Source organism: Macadamia integrifolia, chromosome 5 (assembly GCF_013358625.1).
Source record: "Macadamia integrifolia cultivar HAES 741 chromosome 5, SCU_Mint_v3, whole genome shotgun sequence".
Classification (NCBI taxonomy): domain Eukaryota; kingdom Viridiplantae; phylum Streptophyta; class Magnoliopsida; order Proteales; family Proteaceae; genus Macadamia; species Macadamia integrifolia.
In genome coordinates, this window is record NC_056561.1 from 16,669,501 (window position 1) to 16,695,069 (window position 25,569).

The 25,569-nt window shown below is 40.8% G+C and overlaps 1 protein-coding gene and 1 long non-coding RNA gene across 2 annotated transcripts in view; both read left to right on the plus strand.

Annotated features, from left to right (window-relative positions):
• Positions 1-25,569, plus strand: part of LOC122078642 (RAP domain-containing protein, chloroplastic) — a 43,587-nt gene that overhangs the window by 12,517 nt on the left and 5,501 nt on the right. The gene's annotated exons all lie outside the window — the stretch shown is intronic.
• On the plus strand, positions 2,295-4,859 carry LOC122078643. The gene is made up of 2 exons (XR_006140137.1): positions 2,295-3,244; positions 3,368-4,859. It is a non-coding gene; the product is annotated as an uncharacterized LOC122078643 (long non-coding RNA).

Consider the following 25,569-nt stretch of genomic DNA (forward strand, 5'->3'; position numbering starts at 1 on the left):
TAAGGGGTATTAGTGAAGTGGTATGTCTAGTCCAAGTTATAATAGGACTCTATTTCTCCACATAGGGTTAGTCCTAGTCTTAGTATGACTGTAATTAGGAAGGTCCTGCCCCCTTCAAATAGGGGAGCTTATTGTACAATTATTTTCAGATTTGAATAAAGAAAAGTTATAGATATTTGCTTTAGAACAACTGAGATAGTTGTGGGTGAGAAGCCCTGGCCGAGACAGCCATTCCTCCCCCACTTTCTTGTGTTTTTGCATCTTCTTTCTTACATTCAATCACCCTTTTACTTCTGTCCATTATTACTATTGTTTACATATTAAATCTGTCTAGAAATCTAGAAATCCAGAATCGATTAAGCAATCCTAGTCTCAGTAGGAGAGGGGCCGATCTCTTTCTCTTTCCTTTTCTGTTCTCTGATCAGCAAGGTATCCTCAGAGGTTGTTCTAGGCTACAAGAGGGACCTTCGATCCCTATTACTTCAGCAAGCATCAAGGCCAGTAGTAGCTATTGAGGTTTCCTCCAGTTTTTCTCTCTCCAAGGGCTGAAATCAAGATTCTGTGGATCTCTTCAACCAGCCATCAGAACCAGTTCAACGTTTTAGGTTTTTGTTGCCACCATAGGGCCTGCACTCGATCCAAGTTGTAGCCCCATTGGAGCTGTTTTGAGCCAGCCGCACCTCTCTCTTTGAACCCCAATTGCAGGTTTCTCTCTCTTACTTTTGGGTCTGATTTTTGGGTGTGATTTGCTACTGTTTTTGGTTCTCTTTACTGCTGTGCTTGCTGATTATTTACTGTAATAATCCTTTGGGTATTATTCTCTTGTAATTGAGTACCTTGTTGGGGAATTACTTTTGTATTTGGGGTTATACTTGTGGGGATTAGTAATCTCTTACCTACTCCTACATTAAGTGGTATCAGAGCTATGGCTCAATCAGAGAACCCCAACTCACTCTTCAAGATTTAATGAAAGCAATCCAAGCCTTATCTACAAGGATGGATGGATATGACTGACAATTGATTGATCTAAAAGAGAGTATTGTTGCTCACTCTAGAACCCAACCGACAGCTGCCCAAACTAATGTTCAGTCTACTGTCAATTATACTGGTAATGTTCTTAGAAGAGTCACCATGCAATCTCGAAGGAATGTACCAACTCGGAATGAAGAGTATGACAATCAACTTTATCAGCCTGATGATACATACAAGGTCAAGCTGGAACTGAAAGAGTACAATGGAAGACATGATCCTGTCTATTACCAAGATTGGGTGAATTCTTTTAATGACTATTTCCGGTGGTACCGCATGCCTAAAGAAAGAAAAGTACAATTAGTTCTCACTAAGCTAACTGGTGGAGCTAAGGACTGGTGGTATAATGAAGAAGACAAGCTTATACGTAGCCGCGATATGCCTCACAGTTGGGAAGACTTAAAGTTTACCCTTAGTAACAGGTTCCTACCACCAACCTACAAACGTCAACTTTACGACATGCTGAATACCCTCAGGCAAGGTACTATGACTGTAGAAAAGTACATTAATCGCTTCAATGAGTTTCTTTCACGGACAAGTGCCCACAAAGAAGAAGAAGAGTTACTCATATCCCGTTTTAAATTGGGATTGAGACATGACATTCGTGATAAGCTTGGAGTGATTGAGATACCCTCCTTGAATACCTGTTTCGATAAGGCATTAGAGGCTGAAGATTTGATCAAATCATCCTCAAGGAGGTACAACCAACCCATGGATAGCAGACGACTAGTAGCACCAACAAAGCCTAGTGGATATCCTACCCAAACTCCCTATGATACATAGGATAAGGGTAAGGCTCCAATAGGGGGGCGAGAGAATGGATTTACAGCCTGCTACAGTTGTGGAAGAATTGGTCATATGGAAAAATTTTGCCCCAAGCGTGGATGATCCAACTCCATCATCAGTGCCATTCAGTTTAACCCTGACCTACAAGTTCATGAACCTCAAAATGATGATTGGACTGTTAATGTTGTGGAAGGAATGGAAGATGAACCTGATGATGACTTCGTACTAGAGGATGATGATCCCTATGCTTATGTTAATATGGTGGCACGAATCTTGGTGGCTGAAACTAAAGGAGAAGATTGGAAATGGAACAATGTCTTCTACACTTTGATGTCTAGTGGACGTAACAAGGCTCAAATGATTGTGGACAGTGGGAGTTGTGTGAACGTCGTCTCTCAAGCTTTTGTGATAGAGGGAAAGCTCAAGACAGAGCCCCATCCACAACCATATAAGGTATCACTTCTAGACAGCAACACCATGAATGTCACTTAACGTTGTTCTGTACCACTGAAAGTTGCAGAGTATGAAGAGAACGTATGGTGTGATGACATTCCCATGGTCCTACCAACGTACTACTTGGAGGGCCTTAGCTCTATGACAATAATGTGCTAGTTGGAGGTACTAAGAACCAATGCTTCTTCGATCACAAAGGTAAGCCTTTCATTTTAAATCCACTCAACATACCACAAGTGAAGGACAAGTTATGGGCTGCCCAAGTAAGAAGACAAAATGTCTTAAAGAGGATAGCAACAACTGTTGGGAATATTCCTCTCCATAAAGGTTTCGATGATAACAAACAAGTCGAGCTCTAACAACTATTTCTCTAAGTGTCATGTAAAGGATCACATTGTGGAAGCATCATGTAAGGGACCACTTCAATGAAGCCCAAGATGCAAGTGGGATTGACAATTTAAAAGAACTCAAGATGGAGAATACGAAGATTTATTGAAGAGCTCTAAGAGACATTGAAGAAGTGGAAGAACTCAAATTGAAGACAATGAAGAAGTAGAAGAACTCAAATTGAAGAAATTGAAGAGTTGGATACTTCTAGATTAAGATGTAATTCACGCACTCCCACACGCACTACACTCATGCATATTAATCATGGACAACACTCATGAATTAACCCAAGGCATGTTAACCTCCTTGTGTGACTGCCAGACAGTCAAAACACAAAACAGAGGTCAAGCGGCGCTCCCACACGCACTACACTCATGCATATTAATCATGGACAACACTCATGAATTAACCCAAGGCATGTTAACCTCCTTGTGTGACTGCCAGACAGTCAAAACACAAAACAGAGGTCAAGCGGCGCTCCCACACGCACTACACTCATGCATATTAATCATGGACAACACTCATGAATTAACCCAAGGCATGTTAACCTCCTTGTGTGACTGCCAGACAGTCAAAACACAAAACAGAGGTCAAGCGGCGCTCCCACACGCACTACACTCATGCATATTAATCATGGACAACACTCATGAATTAACCCAAGGCATGTTAACCTCCTTGTGTGACTGCCAGACAGTCAAAACACAAAACAGAGGTCAACCGGCGCTTTGCCTCTGTGATGGATTTTCCATCAGAAACTGCAAACAACAGTCAACCGGCAACTGCCAGATAGGAACCGGCAACCGTCGGATTTAACCAGAAATTTAACCGGCTAGCCGGATCAATTCCGGATCATTTGACTGTGTATTAAACAGCCCACAGAGAGCAACCGGCAAGTTCTGGTTGGAAGCGGCAACTGTCGGTTGACCTCTAAAGACTCCAATGGCTATGTAACGGCTATATTTTTTAGTCTAACGGCTAGTTTCATACAACTGGACTAGGAAGCGGCAATTGCTGGTTGAGAAAATTTCTACCCGTTAGAAATTGTTCTCCTTCTAAATTGGGTGATCTTATTACCCTAATTGAGCCTAGTCTCTACCTATATAAATACCCCATTAATGACTTTAATAAAAAACAATTTAAGTGAGCTTTAAGCAATCATATCAAAGTCAATTGTGAGATTTAACTGCTATTATCATTGGGGTTATTCTTGAAGTCAAACAGGTTCTCCAAGAACTCAAAGACTTCAGCAAAGTCTCTCTCATCAGCCCATACCTAGGGGAGACTTCATAAGGTGCATTTAAGCTTATATTTTGCATATTCATTTTGCACGCACTGCACGAGGTAAACTCGAACCATTATATTCCACTTGTTTTATTACTTTTTCATTCTCCTAGACTGTAATTAGGATTGTGTAAGGATCCTCTTATCCTAAAAAGAGTTGGGTGACTCTCCACCGTAAAACGGGATTGTAAGAGGTGCCTCTCTACTTGGAAAGAGATTGTAAGGATACTCTTGTCCTAAATAAGATTTTGTAAAGGTTTTCTACCCTACCTACTGTACTGAAAGGGAGAGCTAGTGGAATACTTTACAAGTGGAACTTGTAGGGAGTGGATTAGACTCGAGTTGAGTCGAACCACTATAAACCTTGGCGTTGTGTGATTGTGAGTATTTTATTCCGCAGTTTTTATTTTGCAATCATATTCGGGAACTCTTATTCAAAAAATGTTTAAATTTCACTAGGATAACCTATTCACCCCCCTTTAGGTTATTTCAATTAGTATCAGAGTGGGAGCTCAAAGGTTTTAGGACTATTTTAGTCTTAACGTGAGTCAAAGACCATGGTCGCATCCCAAGGACCACCAGAGGGCATGAATGCCTAAAGACCCCCTTACTTTAACGGAGCAAATTTCTTTCTAGAAGTGTAGATTTAAGAACTTTTTATGTGGTCATAACATATTCATATGGAGGGTCATAGAACAAGGACCATACGTCATCACCAAAGAAGTTGAAGGAAAAACGGTACTTAAGGAAGAGAATGAATGGACGGCCGATGATGTTAACCTCATCCAATACAACTTCAGAGCAATTACCTTCCTCCAATGCGCTCTCAACGAAGAAGAATTCAATCGAGTCATAGCATGTGAGTCAACCAAGCAAATTTGGGATATGCTAGTAGTTACTCATGAAGGCACAGAGGAAGTAAAGGAAAGAAAAGTAGATAAGTTAGTTTCGAATCATGAAACATTTACTATGTATGAAAATGAAACTATCATTGAGATGTTTACTTGTTTTACCAACATTGTAAATAGTCTTAAGAGCCTAGGAAAGACCTACACCAATGCGGAAAAAGTAAGAAAAATACTTAGGTCTCTACCAAACTTATGGCGACCTAAGAAAACCGTAATTGAAGAAGCTAAGGATCTCACAAAGATCTCCCTAGACTACTTGTTGGGTTCTCTACAAACCCATGAAGTCGAATTACAAGTTGATAAGCAAATTCCAGAAGGAAGGAGGAAGACCATAGCATTGAAATCCTCTCAAAACATTGAAGAGGTAAGTGATGATGATGATGAGGAAGACTTCGACATGGAAAAGGAGATATCACTCATCACAAGGAAATTCAACAATTGAAGAAGGGAAGAATGCCATATAGAGGCAAAACCTTTGTGACAAACCCTATGGTGGGAAAGGTAAGTTTAAGAACAAAACTAAAGAATCTTCATCTGACAAAAAGGATGTAGTATGTTTTGATTGCAGGAAACCGGGTCACTTTAGAATTGAGTGCCCACATAAGGCAAAGAAGAAAGCATACGCTGCCACATGGGATTCAAGTGATGAAGAAAAGAACGACTCAGAAGAAGTCACCAACCTAGCTTTGATGGCTCTTGGAGATGAAGATCAAGAGGTAAGCCAACAAACTCAAACTGAATCTCTAGAAAATGACTCTAACGAAGGACTTCAAGAAGCCTTCGAGGACTTATATGAAGAGAGTCTTAAGTTAGAAACGGAAAAGCATAAACTAGAAAAGGAAGTTGACACAATAAAAGAGTGGATGCCTTGACTTCCAAAGTGAGTGAACTTGAGGAAGAGAACTCAAAGTTAAACTCTACTCTTTGCACTTTTACCCAAGGTCAAAAGAACTTTGATAACCTTCTTAGATCTTAAAGGAAAAGTCCTAATGATAGAGAGGGATTAGGTTATAGACAAAACCATAGTTGTCACGGCATCAAATCTATCCAAGGCGGTGGAGGGGTGGCTAATCGATTTGGCGATGAATCGCCCATTATGGCGTTGCCATGGAGGTCAAATCGCCCATGTGTCATTTTTTATTTTCCCTATTTTCTAAAGTTATTTAGTATGCTACTTTTTTATTTCCCCTATTTTATAAAGTTATTTAGCATGCTACAAGCTTACAATATATACCCTATAACATATAAAACCAACATTAAGCAACATCAAATCATAAAAAAATCAACATAGCCATATCATGTCATCAAAAATCAACATGAATGATTGACTTATATAGTTATCACAAGAATAAGGAAACATTGTTAAAATATGTTACAACAGAAGAGAACTAGAAAAGATCCATCGAATTAACAATTTAAGTTATTTAACACTAGAAAATATGTTGTATTTTTTATTTATTCTTTTGGCTGTAATTTCCTGTGAGTTAAAACCAGGACAACCTCTGCTTGGGCAAAAGGCTGTCCTCACATACAAAACATTAAAGTAGGAACCCACAGTTTGTGAATTAATGGAATGAAATCCCAAAACAGCAATAGCATTGGTGTCCAAACAGATACTAGATGGACAAGATCATAAGAAAGGGCATGAGCATGACTGATAAGGCTATAAAATAACACTACCAATGTAATTTTTAGATGAGAACATTCGTAGACTTAAGGGGTACTCCTTAATAGTGTGTGTGAGTGAACTAAGGTACAAAAAAAAAAAAAAAAAAAAAAAAAAAATCGAAGAACAGCAGATACTCGCAGGGCAGGAGCAACCTTATTCAATATCCCAAGCATTAATAGCAGTGTGTGTGAGTGAACTAAGGAAGAGGAAGAAGAAGATTAGAAGAAGAGAAGAGACTGATTAGTAGTAGAAAAAGGGGGGGGGGGAAGAGGTGAAGATTGAAGAGTTTCGACTACCAGAGGGCAGAGGCAACATGCAAGGAAGAACCGAAGAAGAGGGGAAGAAGAGAAGAAGAGTCCTCTGTCGACACCTCATACCAGAGGCATGGAAGAAGGTTAGAAGAAGAGAATAAGATGCGTTAAACCAGAAAAAGGAAGAAGAGAAGAAGAGTCGAACATACCTTCATCGGAGCACGGGAGCAGCAACACCGGAGCAGGAGCAGCAACGCCGGACCAGTAGCAACTATCGCCGGAGCAAAATAAGGGTTGAAGAGTCTTCGGTCTTCACTTAGGGTTGAAAACTTGAAAGGTTGAAGAAGGTCGGTGTCGCGAGACTCGTGACTTTAGAAATTGGTCTTGAGAGACTTTTTTTTTCCCCTTAGGACAACTTAATAATCTTAATTTACACTTTTATCCCTACCAAAGTGCCAATAACATTATTAGAAAGAGAATCAATTTATTAATTAACAATAATAATTGAAAAAAAAATACAAAATGGCGATTGCTTTATGTATACAACGTCATAAATCGTCGCCAGGGACGATTTGACGATGCCAATCGACCCTTAGCGGTCGATTAATGGGGGTGACACTAATCGGTCAACCGATTTGCTCACTCCAAACCGCCGGGATGCCTAATCGGCCCCTTGGCGATGCTGTGACAACTGTGGACAAAACCCATCGAAGAGAAAAGAAAAACAAAAGGAGATTCAAAGAAGGAATGACGGTAATCAAGCATCCACATCCTATGTCACGTGTGGCCTCTCTAAAAGAATAGGGCATTCAACAAGACAATGCAATATCAAGAAGAAAAATCCCACTACCTCTCAAAATGAGAGATCTAGGGCCAAGGTAAACTATGCCTACTACTACACACCTCAAAGAAGGCAATATAAGCCACAAGAAGGAACTCTATTGAAAGATCCTATAAGCAGCCCCAAAGAGCCTTCCCTCTAGAGTCATATAGACCTTATGGGAAATGCAAACCTCAAAGATCCTATACATCTCAAGAATCTTATGGATCATATGAATCTCAAAGATCTCAAAGAAACCCAAGGTCATATCAAAGACGTAAAAGATACAAGACCACTTGGGTCCCCATAGGAACATTTGACACTAACAATGACAGACCCATGAGATTATGGGGACCAATGTACAACTGATCTTCTATTGTAGGTGTGCTTGAAGAATAAAGCACAAGCCGAGTGGGTGATTGACAGTGGATTCTACAAGCACTTGACATCGAACAGAAATTTATTCTCAAGCCTACGGGACTACGACCGAGGATGGGTTTCATTTGGAGATGACAGCATAGGGAAAATTACTGGTATTGGGAAAATCAAGATAAACGGTATTTCTATCTCAAATGTGTACTATGTCAAAAACCTGAACTATAACCTACTTAGTGTAAGTCAATTGTGTGGAATAGGTTATAAGTTAGATTTTGATGTATTTCACTGTTATGTAAAAGATGCTAATAATGATCTAATCTTAAAAGGATTTAGGAAGAACAACATATATGTATGCATGCTTGATGAAACAAGCTCCTTGAATGTTTGCTTGGTTTCTAACCATAGTGAGTCCTCATTATGGCATAGAAGACTTGGACATGTAAATGTCAAGTTAATCCAAACAATTGCATCTAGGGACCTTGTTAGAAATCTTCCTAAGATTAAGTTCAATAAAGATAATTTTTGTGATGCATGTCAAAAGGGCAAACAAACCAAGGTATCCCATAAGGCTAAGAATTTTGTTTCTTCCTCAAGGCCTTTGGAACTCCATCTAGACTTTGGTCCTATCAATATATCAAGCTTAAATGGTAAATCATATTCTTTTGTCATTGGATGACTTCTCAAGATTTACTTGGACTATATTTCTTAGAAACAAAAATGACGCATTTGATGAGTTTGTAACCTTATGCAAGAGATTACAAAATCAGAAAGGCTATAAAGTAACCTCTATCAGGAGTGACCATGGAGGAGAGTTTGACAATATATCAATTTGATGTATATTGCAACAAACATGGCATTGACTATAACTTCTCCGCTCCTAGGACACATCAATCTAATGGGGTTGTTGAAAGGAAAAATAGGTCACTACAAGAGACGGCTAGGACCATGCTCAATGAGTACTCCTTGCCTAAATCCTTATGGGCTGAAGCGTTAATACTGCTTGTTATGTGCTTAATAGAATTATTCTTAGACCCCTACTTTCCAAAACTCCCTATTTGCTATACTTTGGTAAATTACCTAAGGTAGATTACTTTAGGGTGTTTGGTTGCAAGTGTTTCATCCTAAACACTAAAGACCACCATGAAAAATTTGATGCAAAATCTGATGAAGGGATATTCTTAGGATACTCCCTCAACAGTAGAGCATATAGAGTCTTTAACAAAAGATCTCTAATGGTTGAAGAATCTATGAATGTTAGATTTGATGAATCTCTACCTATTACTATGCATGATCCTCTTATTGATGATGATGATGGTATTGATGTCTTAAAGGATAAAGTAGATATTATCTCTCTTGAAGAACCTAAGGAAAAGGATGTCTCTAATCAAGAAGTAGAAACATTACCTAGGGACATCATACCCCATAGGAATCATCCCTTAGATACTATAATAGGAGATTTGAACCAAGGAATCCAAACCAGATCCAAATCCCGTGAGATATGCAACCACACTGCATTTATCTCCAAGATTGAACCCAAGAACATAGAAGAAGCACTAAAGGATAGTGACTGGATGGTTGCAATGCAAGAAAAGCTTCACCAGTTTGAAAGAAGTAATGTTTGGAAACTAGTTCCAAAACCTGACCACCACACCATTATCGGTGCCAAGTGGGTCTTTCGGAACAAGCTGGATGAAGATGGTAATGTTGTAAGAAACAAAGCTAGGCTAGTTGCTAAAGGATATAACCAACAGGAAGGAATTGACTATAATGAAACCTATGCCCCTGTAGCAAGACTATAATCCATTAGAATGATACTAGCTTTTGTATGCCATAAGAACTTTAAATTATATCAAATGGATGTAAAAAGTGCCTTCTTGAATGGTTACATTCAAGAGGAATTATATGTAGCTCAACCCCCTGGTTTTAAAGACCCCAAGCTTCCAAACCATGTCTTTAAACTTGAGAAAGCCCTTTATGGCCTCAAACAAGCTCCTAGAGCTTGGTATGAGAGATTAAGCACCTTCTTGATGGATTGACACTACCTTGTTCGTGAAGAACTTAAAGGATGACATACTCATAGCTCAAATCTATGTTGATGACATCATTTTTGGCTCATCTAATGAGAGTATGTGTATTGAGTTTAGTAGCATTATGAGCAATGAGTTTGAGATGAGTATGATGGGAGAATTAAACTTCTTCCTTGGACTTCAAATAAAACAGTCTAAAAATGGAATTTTTATAAATCAAAATAAATACACTATGGAGCTTCTAAAGAAATTTGACCTCAACAGTCAAAAGTCTTCTGACACTCCGATGAGCACATCTTTGAAACTGACCAAGGATGAAGATGGCATATCTGAGGATGCTGCTAGATATGGAGGCATGATTGGAAGCCTTCTATATCTAACGGCTAGCAGACTGGACATCATGTATAGTGTATGTGCATGTGCTCATTTTCAAGCCGATACTAAGAAATCACACCTCACAACAGTAAAAAGGATTTTTAAATATTTAAAGAGCACGTGTGATGTTGGGTTATGGCCATGGTTTAAAGTATCTCCGATACCGATACGATATCCTCCGATACGTATCTTAAATTTAGTCAACCGATACGATACACACCAATACGATACACATCTATATATATCCTATGATACATACCGATATGCACCAATACATTATTGATACGTACTAATACTCTATGGAAAATATAAAATCGAGGTGAAATATACGTTTCGGTATGTATCGGTAAGTATCAGTGAGTATTTGTATGTATCGATCTGTACGTATCGATGAGTATCAGTACGTATCGGTGAGTATCGGTACGTATCGGTGAGTGCGCTACGATCATATAATGGCCAAGATGGGTATTTTTTCAGAAAATAGGATTTTTTGAGGGGATTTTGTTCCAAAGTTGCTGCCAGTCATATCTCTCTAACTAAAGTGGAAATCAATGTTGGGAACAAGGATTTTACATTTATGGGACAACTACAAACCTTGAATTCTTAGTGCAATACCCTCAATTTAGTGTTTATGCATAATACATGTTATCAATAGCTTTTTTTAACAAATTTTTTATGCAAAAGTGTTTAAAAAGGTGTTTCATATCCATTTATGTGCGTGTCTTTAGCGTATCTTAGCGTATCTCCGATACGTATCTTAATTTTGGTCGACCGATACCGCGATCGATACCAATACTTTAATCCTTGGTTATGGTACCCTAAAAACCAACCTCTTGATCTTGTCAGCTTCTCAGATGCTGACTTTGCAGGATGCCATATTGAAAGCAAAAGTACCGGTGGTACCTGTCATTTCCTTGGCTCTTGCCTCGTTTCTTGGTTCAGCAAGAAACAAAATTCTGTTGCTCTTTCCACCACCGAGGCTGAGTACGTAGCAGCTGGAAGATGCTGTGCTCAGATCCTTTGGATGAAGCAAACACTCTAAGACCTAGGAGTTAAGTTTGATGCATGCCCAATCATGTGTGACAACACAAGTGCTATAAACTTGAGTAAGAACCCCATCTTACACTCAAGGGCCAAGCACATTGATATTCGTCATCACTTCCTAAGAGATACCATACAAAATGGAGATGTCACTCTAGAGTACATCGAAACTGAAAAACAGTTAGCTGACATTTTCACTAAACCCCTTAGTGAAGACCCTTTTTGTACTCTAAGAAAGGGGTTCGGCATATGTAATCCGTTTGGACAAAATCAATGCCTTTCATATTGGAAAAACCTTCACTTGAAATTCCGAAAAATTCTTGAAAAATGCTCAAAACTTAATTTTTCTGTACCAACCGGCACTTGCCGCTTATAACCGGCAACCACCGGTTCATCTCAGGTTTTCGAGTTAAACCCATCGGACAGGTCATTTTTGAACCCTTTTTCAGGGATTTCATTGCACTATTCATCTTCCACTCTCATTTCCTCCAAACGAAATCAGAGAAGCCTAAATCACTTTGTCTGAAACCCTAGATAGTCAACAACTCTCACCTCATTCCTCCCAAACCCTATCTCTCTTCCATCTTTCTTCCATCTCTATGGCTCCTAAGAAAGTTCGTGTCGGCAAGAAGAGACCAGCAACTGAGACGGATTTCGTCTCCACGAAAGCAATGGAATCGTGGGATTTGTTCGAGAACCGCAAGATTGAGATCGGTAAGGATATTGACACTCAATCCTTGTACTCTTTTGGTCTGGAAGAATACTTTGGTATTCTTGGTGGGATTAGCATACTCCAATGCGACTCTTCTATTGCAACCTAAGGGTTGAAGGCTATGAAGAGAACATTCGAATCAAGAGTATGGTCAAAGGCATTGACATTGATTTTGGGATCATATTCTCCCTACCGGACATCTCAAATACCTAATCATCAAGAAAGATCACAAGGACTTCATGGATCAAGACAAGGTCTATGGGAAGATAATAAAGAACTACCTTGGAGTGGCGGCTTCGAAAAACAACGAGCTAACCGAACTTGCCAAGATCATCTACTATATTGTCTCACTTAACATCCTTCCCAAGAGTGGACACCGAGATGCAGTTAGCCCCTTTCAAGCCTATGTCACCTATTCCATTTGTGATGGAATTCAAATCAACCTACCTTACCTCATCATCCGTCTCATGATTCATGCCGGTGGCAAGGGAAGAATCAACAACCTTCCCTATAGACGTCTACTGGGACAAATCTTTGTCCACTTTGGAGTCGATCTTAGTGGAGAACCTATGGTCGAGGATAAAACGGCCTTCGACATCGACTCCATCTGTCACATGGGGATAAAAAATCCTCACTCTACTTCCGAAGGAGAAGGAAGCTCCTCTAATCAACCTGTGACTATGGAGTTGCTTGACAAGAAGCTAGAGGAAATGGAGTCACGCATCATGGCTCACATTGACAAGAAGACTCAGGAGATCATTGATGCTCTTGAATGATCGGCAGTCCTTTTAGTTTTTTTTTTCCCCTTCCCTTGAAATCTAGCTACTGTGTTTTGTTTTTTTGTTGTGTAATGCCCTAAGTATGGCATCTTTGTAATGCACTATTCTGAAGTTCTATATATATAATTGATGCATTATGATTATGTGTGTTTTCCCATGCTCTAACTGTCTCTATTATCTATTTTTTTTATGCACATGCTCAGGGGGAGCCTTGTTTATAATTTTTTTTTTCCTATTTTTATTGTTGACAAAAGGGGGAGAAGAAGAGGGAGTTGATTAAAGATTAAATATGCATTTTACTTTTCATGACCACCTGGTTTTTAATCCTTTAATCCACTTGTTTGTCATCACCAAAAAGGGGGAGATTGTTGGGAATATCCCTCTCCATAAGGTTTTGATGATAACAAACAAGTCGGGCTCTAACAACTATTTCTCTAAGTGTCATGTAAAGGATCACATTGTGGAAGCACCATGTAAAGGACCACTTCAATGAAGCCCAAGATGCAAGTGGGATTGACAATTTAGAAGAACTCAAGATGGAGAATACGAAGATTTATTGAAAACCTTTAAGAGACATTGAAGAAGTGGAAGAACTCAAATTGAAAAAATTGAAGAGTTGGATACTACTAGATTAAGATGTAATTCACACATTCCCACAGGCACTACACTCATGCATATTAATCATGGACAATACTCATAAATCAACCCAAGGCATATTAACCTCCTTGTGTGACTGCCAGACAGTCAAAACACAAAACAGAGGTCAACCGGCGCTTTGCCTCTGTGATGGATTTTCCATCAGAAACTGCAAACAACAGTCAACCGGCAACTGCCAGATAGGAACCGGCAACCGTCGGATTTAACCAGAAATTTAACCGGCTAGCCGGATCAATTCCGGATCATTTGACTGTGTATTAAACAGCCCACAGAGAGCAATCGGCAAGTTCCGGTTGGAAGCGGCAACTGTCGGTTGACCTCCAAAGACTCTAATGGCTATGTAACGGCTATATTTTTTAGTCTAACAGCTAGTTTCATACAATTGGACTAGGAAGCGGCAATTGCTGGTTGAGAAAATTTCTACCCGTTAGAAATTGTTCTCCTTCTAAATTGGGTGATCTTATTACCCTAATTGAGCCTAGTCTCTACCTATATAAATACCCCATTAATGACTTTAATAAAAAACAATTTAAGTGAGCTTTAAGCAATCATATCAAAGTCAATTGTGAGATTCAACTGCTATTATCATTGGGGTTATTCTTGAAGTCAAACACGTTCTCCAAGAACTCAAAGACTTCAGCAAAGTCTCTCTCATCAGCCCATACCTAGGGGAGACTTCATAAGGTGCATTTAAGCTTATATTTTGCATATTCATTTTGCACGCACTGCACGAGGTAAACTCGAACCATTATATTCCACTTGTTTTATTACTTTTACAGTCTCCTAGACTGTAATTAGGATTGTGTAAGGATCCTCTTATCCTAAAAAGAGTTGGGTGTCTCTCCACTATAAAACGGGATTGTAAGAGGTGCCTCTCTACCTGGAAAGAGATTGTAAGGATACTCTTGTCCTAAACAAGATTTTGTAAAGGTTTTCTATCATACCTACCGTACTGAAAGGGAGAGCTAGTAGAATACCTTACAAGTGGAACTTGTAGGGAGTGGACTAGACTCTATTTGAGTCGAACCACTATAAACCTTGGTGTTATGTGATTGTGAGTATTTTATTCCGTAATTTTTATTTTGCAATCATATTTAGGAACTATTATTCAAAAAATGTTTAAATTTCACTAGGATAACCTATTCACCCCCCCTTTAGGTTATTTCAACAATCCCTTCCAAAGCCACTACTGGGAGAAAGAAGCCACCCTCCAATGACAATTTGAGCAAGAAGGCCACGGTGGACAATAAGCTAAGTGTGCTGCCCCATAGAGAGTTCTTAACTACTAGTGAAGAAACCGGACTGATCTTAGCCTTGTGAGTAAAACGGCTGAATCGGTGAAAGAGGTAAAGCATCCACCACAAATCAAACAACTACTTGCTGATTTTTCAGATTTGGCATCACCTATGAGGGGCATCTAATATGCCATTGACCTTGTGCCTGGGGTAGTGGTCCCAAATCTGCCCACTTATCATCTCAACCTTACTGAGCATGCCGAGCTTAAGAGACAAGTGGATGATCTACTTAGAAAGGGTTTTCTAGTAGAAAGCATGAGTCCATGCACAGTACCAGCTCTATTGACACTAAAGAAAGATGGATCTTGGAGTATGTGCATTGACAACCGTGCAATCAACAAGATCACAGTAAAGTACAGATTTCCTATTCCTCGCTTGGATGATATGCTTGACATGTTGATAGGAACCTCTATCTTCTTAAAGATTGATCTACGAAGTGGCTACCATCAAATTCGAATCCGTCCAGGGGATGAATGGAAAACAACCTTTAAAACAAAAGAAGGCCTGTATGAGTGGAAGGTTATGCCTTTTGGTTTCACTAATGCGCCTAGCACGTTCATGAGGGTGATGAAACATATACTACGACCCTTCATTGGCAAATTTCTCGTCGTATACTTTGATGACATTCTTTTTTTGGGTGAATAAATAATTCATTACCAAAGAGAAAAATATACAACCCCTTGAAAGAGGGGGGAGAAGAGAGAAGACAAACTCATAAAGAGACAAAGTTCCTGATTACAGAGCTAGGAAGCTCCCAGGAAGCTACAATGTGACAATTTTTGGGGGATGGGGAACAAGTAGATGACACTTTAGAGATCTTGGCTTTGACGTCAAAGAAGATGGAGTTCCAAATCTTTCCTAGAGGCCGAGAGTTGGAATTCCATTTCGATGATTTCTTTCCATCCAGATTTGGCTTATAATGGCACTGAATGCAAGCTTTCCCACGTAGTCACAAATGGCCTTCCCTTGAGAGGACATGTCCACCCAGATCCATTCTCTTTGCAAAGGGAGAATTCTTCTATTGACAGGCCAGCATTTGGAGAGAACAAGCTTCTAAATGGAGTTGGAGATAGGGCAATCGTAGAAGAGATGATCCGTATCTTCAGGCACATAGCCGCAGAGGCGACAAGCAGGGGAGACATGGATTCCCCGCTGGATGAGGAAAGCTTGCGTATGGATGCAGTTCTTTAAGGCCCACCAGGCGGTGAAACTCTGACGAGGGATATGGTTCTTCAACCAAATGAGTCTATGGCAGGGGGAAGGGGTTCCATGAGCTCTAAGGAAATTCCATGCTGATTTTGAACTGAATTGGCCCTTCGGATCATGGTTCCAAAGGATAGAATCTTCTATGCTAATCCCAAGAGAAATGGATGGCAATGCTGACCAAATTTCAGCTATCTGGTCAGAAGAAGGGGGAGGGGCAGCCCAGTGACCCGAGATGATGATATCAGCAACCATAGAGAGCCTAGGGAGATCCGAATTGTAGGTATTTCTTGCGCTTAGAACCTGAGAAAGAAGCCCTTTTGGATGCTAAGGGTCCAACCAAAGAAAGGTGGAGCAAAGCACAAAAATGAACACTTGGAGCATTTGAGACGTGTCATGAGAGTACTACGGACAGAGAAGCTGTACATCAACTTGAAGAAGTGTTCCTTTATGCTGCCCAAGGTTATCTTCCTTGGCTTTATTGTGTCTTCACAAGGCATAGAAGCTGATCCGGAGAAGGTAAAAAGTGTAGTTGATTGGCCTATTCCGTAGACCTTGACCAAGGTTCATAGCTTTCATGATCTTGCCTCATTTTACTGACGATTCATCCGGAATTTCAGCGCCATTGTAGCCCCAATTACGGAATGCACAAATAGGGGAAACGTTCTATTTCAATGGACTCCGGAAGCCACTAAAGCTTTTAACTTGATCAAACAAAAAATGACAGAAGCACCAGTGCTTAGACTACCTGATGCGGTAAAAATTGATTGGGTGATCTTCCCTGCAGTTCCTGATGCTCTAGCCGACCTGCACAGAAGAGAAGACAGGGGAGAGCCGGGGCTGACCCGATAGGGGATTCTCCGATGCCTAAGTCAGATCTTTCCACAGCAGATGCTCAAGAGAGCTTTTCTAGTAAAAGAAGTGAGTGATCGATCCCCCCATGATGGAGGCTTACTTTGGTATTTATAGGTTGCTGATGGAGAGAGGAGGGGCGTTTGTGGAGAGTCCTGTTTAGGCGTAGAGCCCTTGAGGGGAGTGGCTCTGTGATTCTAGGAATATTCCGAGTTCCAGGGCATGTTCTGGGAATATTCCCCTTTGATCTTGGAGGTACAAGTCGTGAGAGGGGTGGATGCCTCTGATGACCTGTAGTGGATAGAGTCCTGCCCCCGTGATCAGGGATCACGTCCCTTGAATGTAGGAGTGGATGTGTGCACGTTTTTGGGTGCCTTACTTGACTGTGCCGAGCCAAGGTGACAAATTGGTCGAGCCGAGGTGACTGGTTGCACGGCTTGATGGAGGGCCGAGGTGGCAGCACGGCCTGATGAGATGCCGAGGTGGCAGCACGGCCTGATGAGATGCCTAGGTGGTAGCACGGTCTGAAGAGATGCCGAGGTGGCAGCACGGCCTGATGGAGGCCCGAGGTGGTAGCACGGCCTGAATGAGGGCCGAGGTGCGGCATTGGTCAGGAGTGCTTATGCAAGAAGGCCATCCGATTGGGAAGAAATACCCTCATCACTACCCAATTTTGATCTTATGTTTGAAGTGGCTACTGATGCATCCCATGTTGGGATAGGAGTGCTTATGCAAGAGGGCCATCCGATTGCCTTCTACAGTGAAAAGTTGAATGATGCAAAAAGAAGGTATTCTACTTATAACTTAGAACTCTATGCCGTTGTTCAGATTCTCAAGCATTGGAGACATTACTTAATTGGCAAAGAGTTCGTACTCTATTCGGATCATGAAGCACTCAAATACTTGCATTCGCAAAAGACCATTAGCGATCGGCCCGCTAAATGGATTTCATACATGCAAGGATATGTATTTTCTCTCAAATACAAAGTTGGAAAAGAGAATCAAGTGGCTGATGCACTTGGTCGAAAGGTGATGATGATGAATACCTTCACAGTACAAAGTGCAGGAGTGGAACACATCAAAGAGGAGTACATTAATGATGCTGATTTTTCAAAAGTATTCAACAACCTACAAGGAGGAGGACAAGATGACAAATTTGCTCTACATGATGGATATCTTTTCAAAGGCACTCGCCTCTGCATCCCAAACACCTTTAAGACATCACTTGATTCAAGAGATATATGGAGGAGGAATGGGTGGACACTTTGGCAAGGACAAAACATACTCCATGATGAAAGACTTATTCTTTTGGCCTCAACTCTTAAAGGATATACAACATGTGATACAGAGATGCCGTACTTGTCAACTTGCTAAAGGAGAAAAGAAGAATGCGGGATTGTACACACTGCTGCCCGTTCCACATGCACCTTGGCTAGATATAGGCATGGACTTTGTCCTAGGCTTACCACCTACACGGGAAATGTATGATTTCATATTTGTGGTAGTTGATCATTTTTCCAAGATGACACACTTTATCCCGTGTAAGAATACTCTTGATGTAAGTCACTTGGCCAAACTCTTTTCCAAAGAGATAGTGCATATATATGGTTTTCCATAGACAATTGTTTCAGATAGGGATGCCAAGTTCATGAGCTACTTCTGGAAGACCCTATGGCTGAAAACAAATACTAAACTTAAGTTCTCCATGGCATTCCATCCTCAGACAGACGGACAAACCGAAGTGGTGAATAAAAGTCTTAGCAACTTACTTCGTTGTCTAGTCCGTGACTATGAAAAGACTTAGCCATCTATACTAGACATTACATAATTTGCCTATAATAGCTCCGTCAACCATACCACTGGTCATACTCCATTCGAGATTGTTCTTGGACTGCAGCCACAACGACCGGTTGACTTGGTACCTTTACCACCTCAGGCCCGTATTAGTGAAGCAGATGAGTTTCTTAGACACATCACGAAGGTACATGTTGATGTTCGTCGTCGTATTGTTGTTAGCAATGACGGGTATCAAGCAACAACTAATCGTCATTGCCGTTACGTGGAATTTCAGCCTGGAGATATGGTAATGGTTCGAATTCCACCTGAGAGGTTTCCTACTGGTACATTGTATAGACTCCATCCTCGGAATATGGGTTCCTACAAGGTCCTGAAGCGTATTGGCACTAATGCATACATGCTAGAATTGCCTCCTACTCTGAAAATCAACAATGTCTTCAATGTAGCTGATCTCACAATATACTCGGGGACACCATCCTAATGAAGGTGACATTGAACACACCTTAAAGCTTCCTCAATTTGCAAACCCTACAGATGATGTTATTGAAGATGTCCTCGACAACAAGTTCACCACAGTTCATGGAGGCAAGGGGTACTACTCATTCCTCATCAAGTGGAAACGACGGCCAAGAGAAGAGTGTACTTGGATCCATGCTGAGGACTTTTGATGCCTCGACATGGATTTATATGAGTCCTACATGTCTTTCACCTATTCATCGGAGATGAATGATTCTAAGAAGGGGGTAGCTGATTTAGATTCACATTATGGAAGAAGATATGAGAGGAAGAAAGGTCCAGCCTAGAAAGCCCAATCGACCCCCACTTAGACCACTTGAGTGGCTAAGTCATTAATTAGAAATAAGGGCCCATTGGCTAGGGGGTTATCTAATTATTTTTTTTAAAAATTAATTAGAGGCCATTTGGGCCTATCGATTTATGTCCCCTTAAGGGGTATTAGTGAAGTGGTATGTCCAGTCCAAGTTGTAATAGGACTATTTCTCCACATAGGGTTAGTCCTAGTCTTAGTATGACTGTAATTAGGAAGGTCCTGCCCCCCTTTAAAGGTCCTGCCCCCTTTAAATAGGGGAGCTTATTGTACAATTATTTTCAGATTTGAATAAAGAAAAGTTGTAGATATTTGCTTTAGAACAACTGAGATAGTTGTGGGTGAGAAGCCCTGGCCGAGACAGCCACTTCTCCCTCACTTTCTCTTTTGTTTTTGCTTCTTCCTTCTCTTTCCTTTTCTGTTTTCCGATCAGCAAGGTATCCCCAGAGGTTGTTCCAGGCTACAAGAGGGACCTTCGATCCCTGTTACAGTAGCAAGCATCAAGGCCAGTGGCAGCTATTGAGGTTTCCTCCAGTCTTTCTCTCTCCAAGGGCTGAAATCAAGATTCTGTGGATCTCTTCAACCAGCCATCAGAACCAGTTCAACTTTTTAGGTTTTTGTTGCCACCACAAGGCCTGCACTCGATCCAAGTTGCAGCCCCATTGGAGCTGTTTTGAGCCTGCCACACCTCTCTCTTTGAACCCTAATCACAGGTTTCTCTCTCCTACTTTTGGTTCTGATTTTTGGGTGTGATTTGCTACTTTTTTTGGTTCTCTTTACTGCTGTGCTTGCTGGTTATTTACTGTAATAATCCCTTGGGTATTATTCTCTTGTAATTGATTGGGGAATTACTTTTATATTTGGGGTTATACTTGTGGGGGTTGGTAATCTCTTACCTACTCCTACATTACTCCAGCTCAGCTCCGGCTTTGGTTCTTGGTACTAGTACCTCTTGCACATCCCCCATCACCACCATCACCATCATCGCTATCACTATTACTATCAATCACCACGTGCACAAGCACTGTGACCACCATCATCATCACCACTAGAACATGACCAATTAGGGTCCTTTTAGAAATGTAGAATATTAGGATCATTTATAGGTATATGAATTCAGTGGAGACAAGATGACAAATAATGCAATAGACCTACCAGAATCAGTTTTTTGTCTACCTGCCACATGACTGAAACTCCCAATAGCATCCCTGAAGTCCTTTATCTGTGGTCATTTCAAGCATGATGCAAGTTAGTACGCAATAGAGTAATTACATTCCTTATAATTATAAATAAGTGACTACCAAGTCTCACCTCAGTGTTGCATTTTGACTGTAGATCAGCTTTAGGCACCAACTTTGCCACCACTAGTTCCATTGCTTCTAGCAGTGAATCATCCATTCCTATGTTATACTTGTAGTGATACCTGGGATTGGGAGAGTATGCTGAAAATTCAATGAATAACTTGTTAGTGCTTATGAGTTATGAATATGTATATCAAATGTAAATTAACTGTAAATTGGATTAAACATATAAAACTCATCAGCTCTATGTAGTGGATGCATCAAGTGCTTCTCCATCTTTGCTCTCACCTTCTCCTTCATCATCTCTATGGCAGAATATGCATACGACATGGTAAGCTTCTTCTCTGAGTCTACCATCCTCAGGACCCTTACGTCACAATCCACCTTCACTCAAAGGAAGGCATGTGACCTAGACATATCCTTATGTCCAGACATCCCTCTAGGATCCATAGATACAGTACTTTGATATCATAAATTCATAATTGCACAAGATAACTAAAAATCAGTGAGACATATAAGATTGTAATCATAGATACAAACTGGTGATCATCTAAGTTTTACAAAATAAATATTCACAAAAGATTGTTCTAATAACATGTCATATCATTTATAACCGTTCACTGTATTACATCATATTTACATAAAAGAATCAAAAATAGAAAATGTTCCACAACATCTTCAAGTGCTCTATAGGCACAATCCTCGCACACACAGTCAGGATCATGCTCCTCGTACTCTTATACCCATAACTCAGCCACAATAGCCAGTGTCTCACCACAAGTTGTCGCTTGAGTACTTCTGTCACTATTTAAAAGGGGAACACAAATGTGGTCACTAAGCCCAGTGAGGGGTGGGAGCATGTGAGCAGACGCATCCAATATGATGCAATGAATGAAACAGCCAAAGTTGCCATGATGCAGACATAAGTTCATTTTATTACACAACCTAAATAATTTTCTAAGTTCTGATATGGTATTAGTTCTATTGCAACATAGGTGTTATCCCTGGTCCCAAAATTCACCATCGGTCACCCAACGATACAAGCTAGTTGTGAGTCAGGAGCATACCGGTCCCTACATCCGCGTTTCAGTTACCTAGTGCCCTATTAATAATCCCCAGATTTGCTTTAGCACTAGAATTACCATTGGCCACGTCGGGTTGTGTTCGCCTCTGACAACAATCATACCGTGGTCGTGGCATTCCGGAAAGGTTCATTGGACCTACCGCAGCTGGGATCAGCCAATACCTTTCTCCCTATTGGCAACTGGTTGTAGCACCCGGGTTGTTATCCTAACCATATGCATTCTAAGTGAGTGCACAAACACCAATCATCAATCAAAACATAAATGGGAATATGGTATCGGAACAATGTTGGGTTTTGTGGGCTACACTAATGCGGGTTACCTATTGGGTCCATAGTGGTTAAGCCCACTCGAGGGGGATAGGCCCAACCCACCTATTGTGGGAGTAGGTTAGGGTTGGGGAGAGAACTATTATAGTCTCTATGGTCCCTGCAATCACCATAATGTGAGAACACAATTTTCTCACAGAACTATGGGAGAAATCCATGTGGGAGACTACAGAAGATCCTAGAGGGCAGATTTTGTTCGTGGGACCAATCTTCAAGCATGTGGGACAGAGATTCATGATTAAAGCTTGTGGAGGTTTCCCAAACTGCATTATATGGTATTATTTTGCTCCCTAAATAGTCCCTAATTCGTGTTTTTTCTCTGTGACAACTCTCCAATGATTATGTGTGTTCTAAGGGCTGAGAAGGGAAGATCCTTCGATTAATTTCCCCAACAAGTGGTATTAGAACCCTTAGAAACCAAGAAATCAAAATTTTGGGTGAAAACAGGGTTTTTGGGAGGGGTTGTCGGAAAACAGCCGTTGCCAGAATTTCCTACTGTCAAAACCAAAATATTTTTACATAGAAACGTAGGGCTCGTCATCACGGTTGTGACGATAGGTGGCACGTCATGTGGATCATCTGGACACTCCCTCACTCTCCGTTGGAGTTCGGAGAGTGATATCACTCTCTTGACTCTGTGCGGTGGGTCATCATCTGGTCAACTCAGTAGGGTTTCTAGGTTGACCTAGGAATCATCTGAGTTGGGCGGGTTGACTTGGTCTGAGCCAACCTAGGTTCAGTCAACATAACCCGTTGACCAAACTTGACTCGTGACCTAACGACCCAGTTGATTGACCTTGGCAAAGGTTGGCCTAGTTTGGTTTGGTCAGACCAAACTATTGACCCATTTTTCGATCCAAATTGTTAACATATGGATTTGACCCATGACCTGGCTAGTTGAACCGACCATTTTGGTTTGGCCTAGTTTGGTTCGATCAGACCAGTTCGTCCCCGGTTCGGGTGGGTCAAATCAAATTGTTATGGGGTTTTTTTTTCTAGCAATATACTTTAAACTGACTATATGGGCTCGTATGGATGAGTTTTTGGATGAGGTTTTTTGCGTTGGATTCATTTTTCTGTGCTCTTTAATTTGATATGCAATATGTACTTTTGGTGGACATAGGGACCTTGTTTTTAGAATTTTTGCATAAGTGAACAGTTTTGAACAACAATTCAATTAAACCCTTGTTAAATTAGGGAATGTTAATGATACGCTAATGTAATATAGTTTGCATACAGATAGTAGATTATAGTAGAGGTCTGGTATAAGACTAATTTTATCTGCAATTGTTTTGATTGACTATGCTTGTATACTATGTAATGAACCTATCCAAAAAATGTAAGCTGCCTAGTGTGGTTGCAAGCTCTTGCAGTGGAGTTGATGGAACCCACCAAAGTGGTAAAATCCAAGGTTACTATAATGGGTCTGCAACTCAAAAGTTTTGTCTTGTTTTCAAAGACAAAGAAAATGATTAGTAGGAAAGTATGTAATGTTTTGCCCAAAGGCGACATTATGAGAGATAAGCATAAATGCAAGCGTACTATAGGTAGACTTTAACCTAGAGGGTGCTATTCACTTAAAGGTGATGATACTTTTCGAAAGTTGAAGTGGTCCTGCAGAGTGCAGTCATTCATTTTTTGAGTCAAATCCGTGTGGGAGACTGCAGAAGACCCTAAAGAGCTGATTTTTTTCGTGGGACCAATCTTCAAACACGTGGGACAGAGGTTCGTGATTAAAGCTTGTGGAGGCTTCCCAAATTGCATTATAGGGTATGATTTTGCTCCCTGAGCAGTCCTTAATTCATGTTTTTTCTCTGTGACAACTCTCCAATGATTATGTGTGTTTTAAGGGCTGAGAAGAGAAGATCCTTCGATCAATTTCCCCAACAAGCTAGTCTCGGCCACTCCGCATTCCACCACAACTACCACACACATCCTCTCTCACACATACCCCACTCACGCTCACTCACTCACACACACACATGCACACACACATATTAACTGTCTCATAATATCACTTCTAAAGGTAATAGTAACATAGAATTCACAATCAGCATGTTTATGCATAAAGTAAACCAACTATAAGCACTCTGTAAATTAAACACAACACCCACTCACCTTTCATCTTGAATAGGTGGGCACGACAATATTCCCGTATCACGTGACCTCACCGCACGTTGGTTTTATTTAATTAAGTTAAAGTGAATTAGGTCAGTGTTCATGTCTTGAATTGACCCTCATAAAAATCCAATTATGGTTTGAAACTGACATTGAAATAGGTGTTCAGTAGGGTCACCGGTTGCTGGTGACCCACCGATGGAGGTGGTTGGCTGATAAACCAGTAGCTACAGATCTGATAAAAATCCCACCGATGGATGGCCACCAGCTGGTGGTGATCCACCGATGATTGCCCGGTAGCCACTTCGCTATGGAGCTACGTGTACACCACCACTTCGAGGCTCTCTATCGAAAATGAAATCACTACCGGCATGTAAAAGAGGGAAAGATCACTGCTAAATGCAGCTGTGATCTTATATACGATACCACCAAACGCGACGGAAGCCGTCCTGACTCTAGTAGGGGCCCTTTAGGGCCTAGTTTTTCCGTAGGGCGAGACAAGCTAGCTTTAAATACGAACCTCTTTTCCTTCTGCTCAGCTCCCTGAAAACGACGTTCGACTTGCATGCGTTAAGCATATCGCTCCAAGCAGTGATCCTTCGGCAGTAGATCTGCTTCCTCTTGGCAGGTCTGCCGTGCTGCTGAGCTGCCCATCTTTTCGATAGAGGGGTCCACTCTTATCATCCGGTGAAGCTCAGAAGATGGGATCTCTGCCCAGATTTCATTCTCAGAGCCCCTAGTCCCTTTGGGTGTCTATGGTGAACTAGAATTTCCATTGCATGTAGATGATCTAACCATCATCTGACTTGGTCTATTTTAGGTGGATTTCACCTAATTGGGTTTGGGATATATGTATGATCTGCATACATACAGTTCATTTGAGCAGATATAAGCATGCCAAATTGATTATCATACATCTTACAGTTCAAATTGGGTTCTATGGTATAAATTGGAAACGGAGAAAAATAGAGAGAATGTACATGAGTTCTCCAGTTCCATATATGAAACCATAGATTCTTAATTAGAGAGTTTTCTGTACTAAATCCCAACCCAAATCATAGTTTTAGTTGGTAGGACAGCTAGGTCTTGGGCAATTAGGGTCAAATTGTTAAATTAAGAGGTGTGTGTGAGAGGTAATCCACTCACCTTTGTGTGTAAGTAGTGAGTCAATGAAGAAAATCCCCTCCCCTTAGCTCAGTTCATCTTCTTCTTA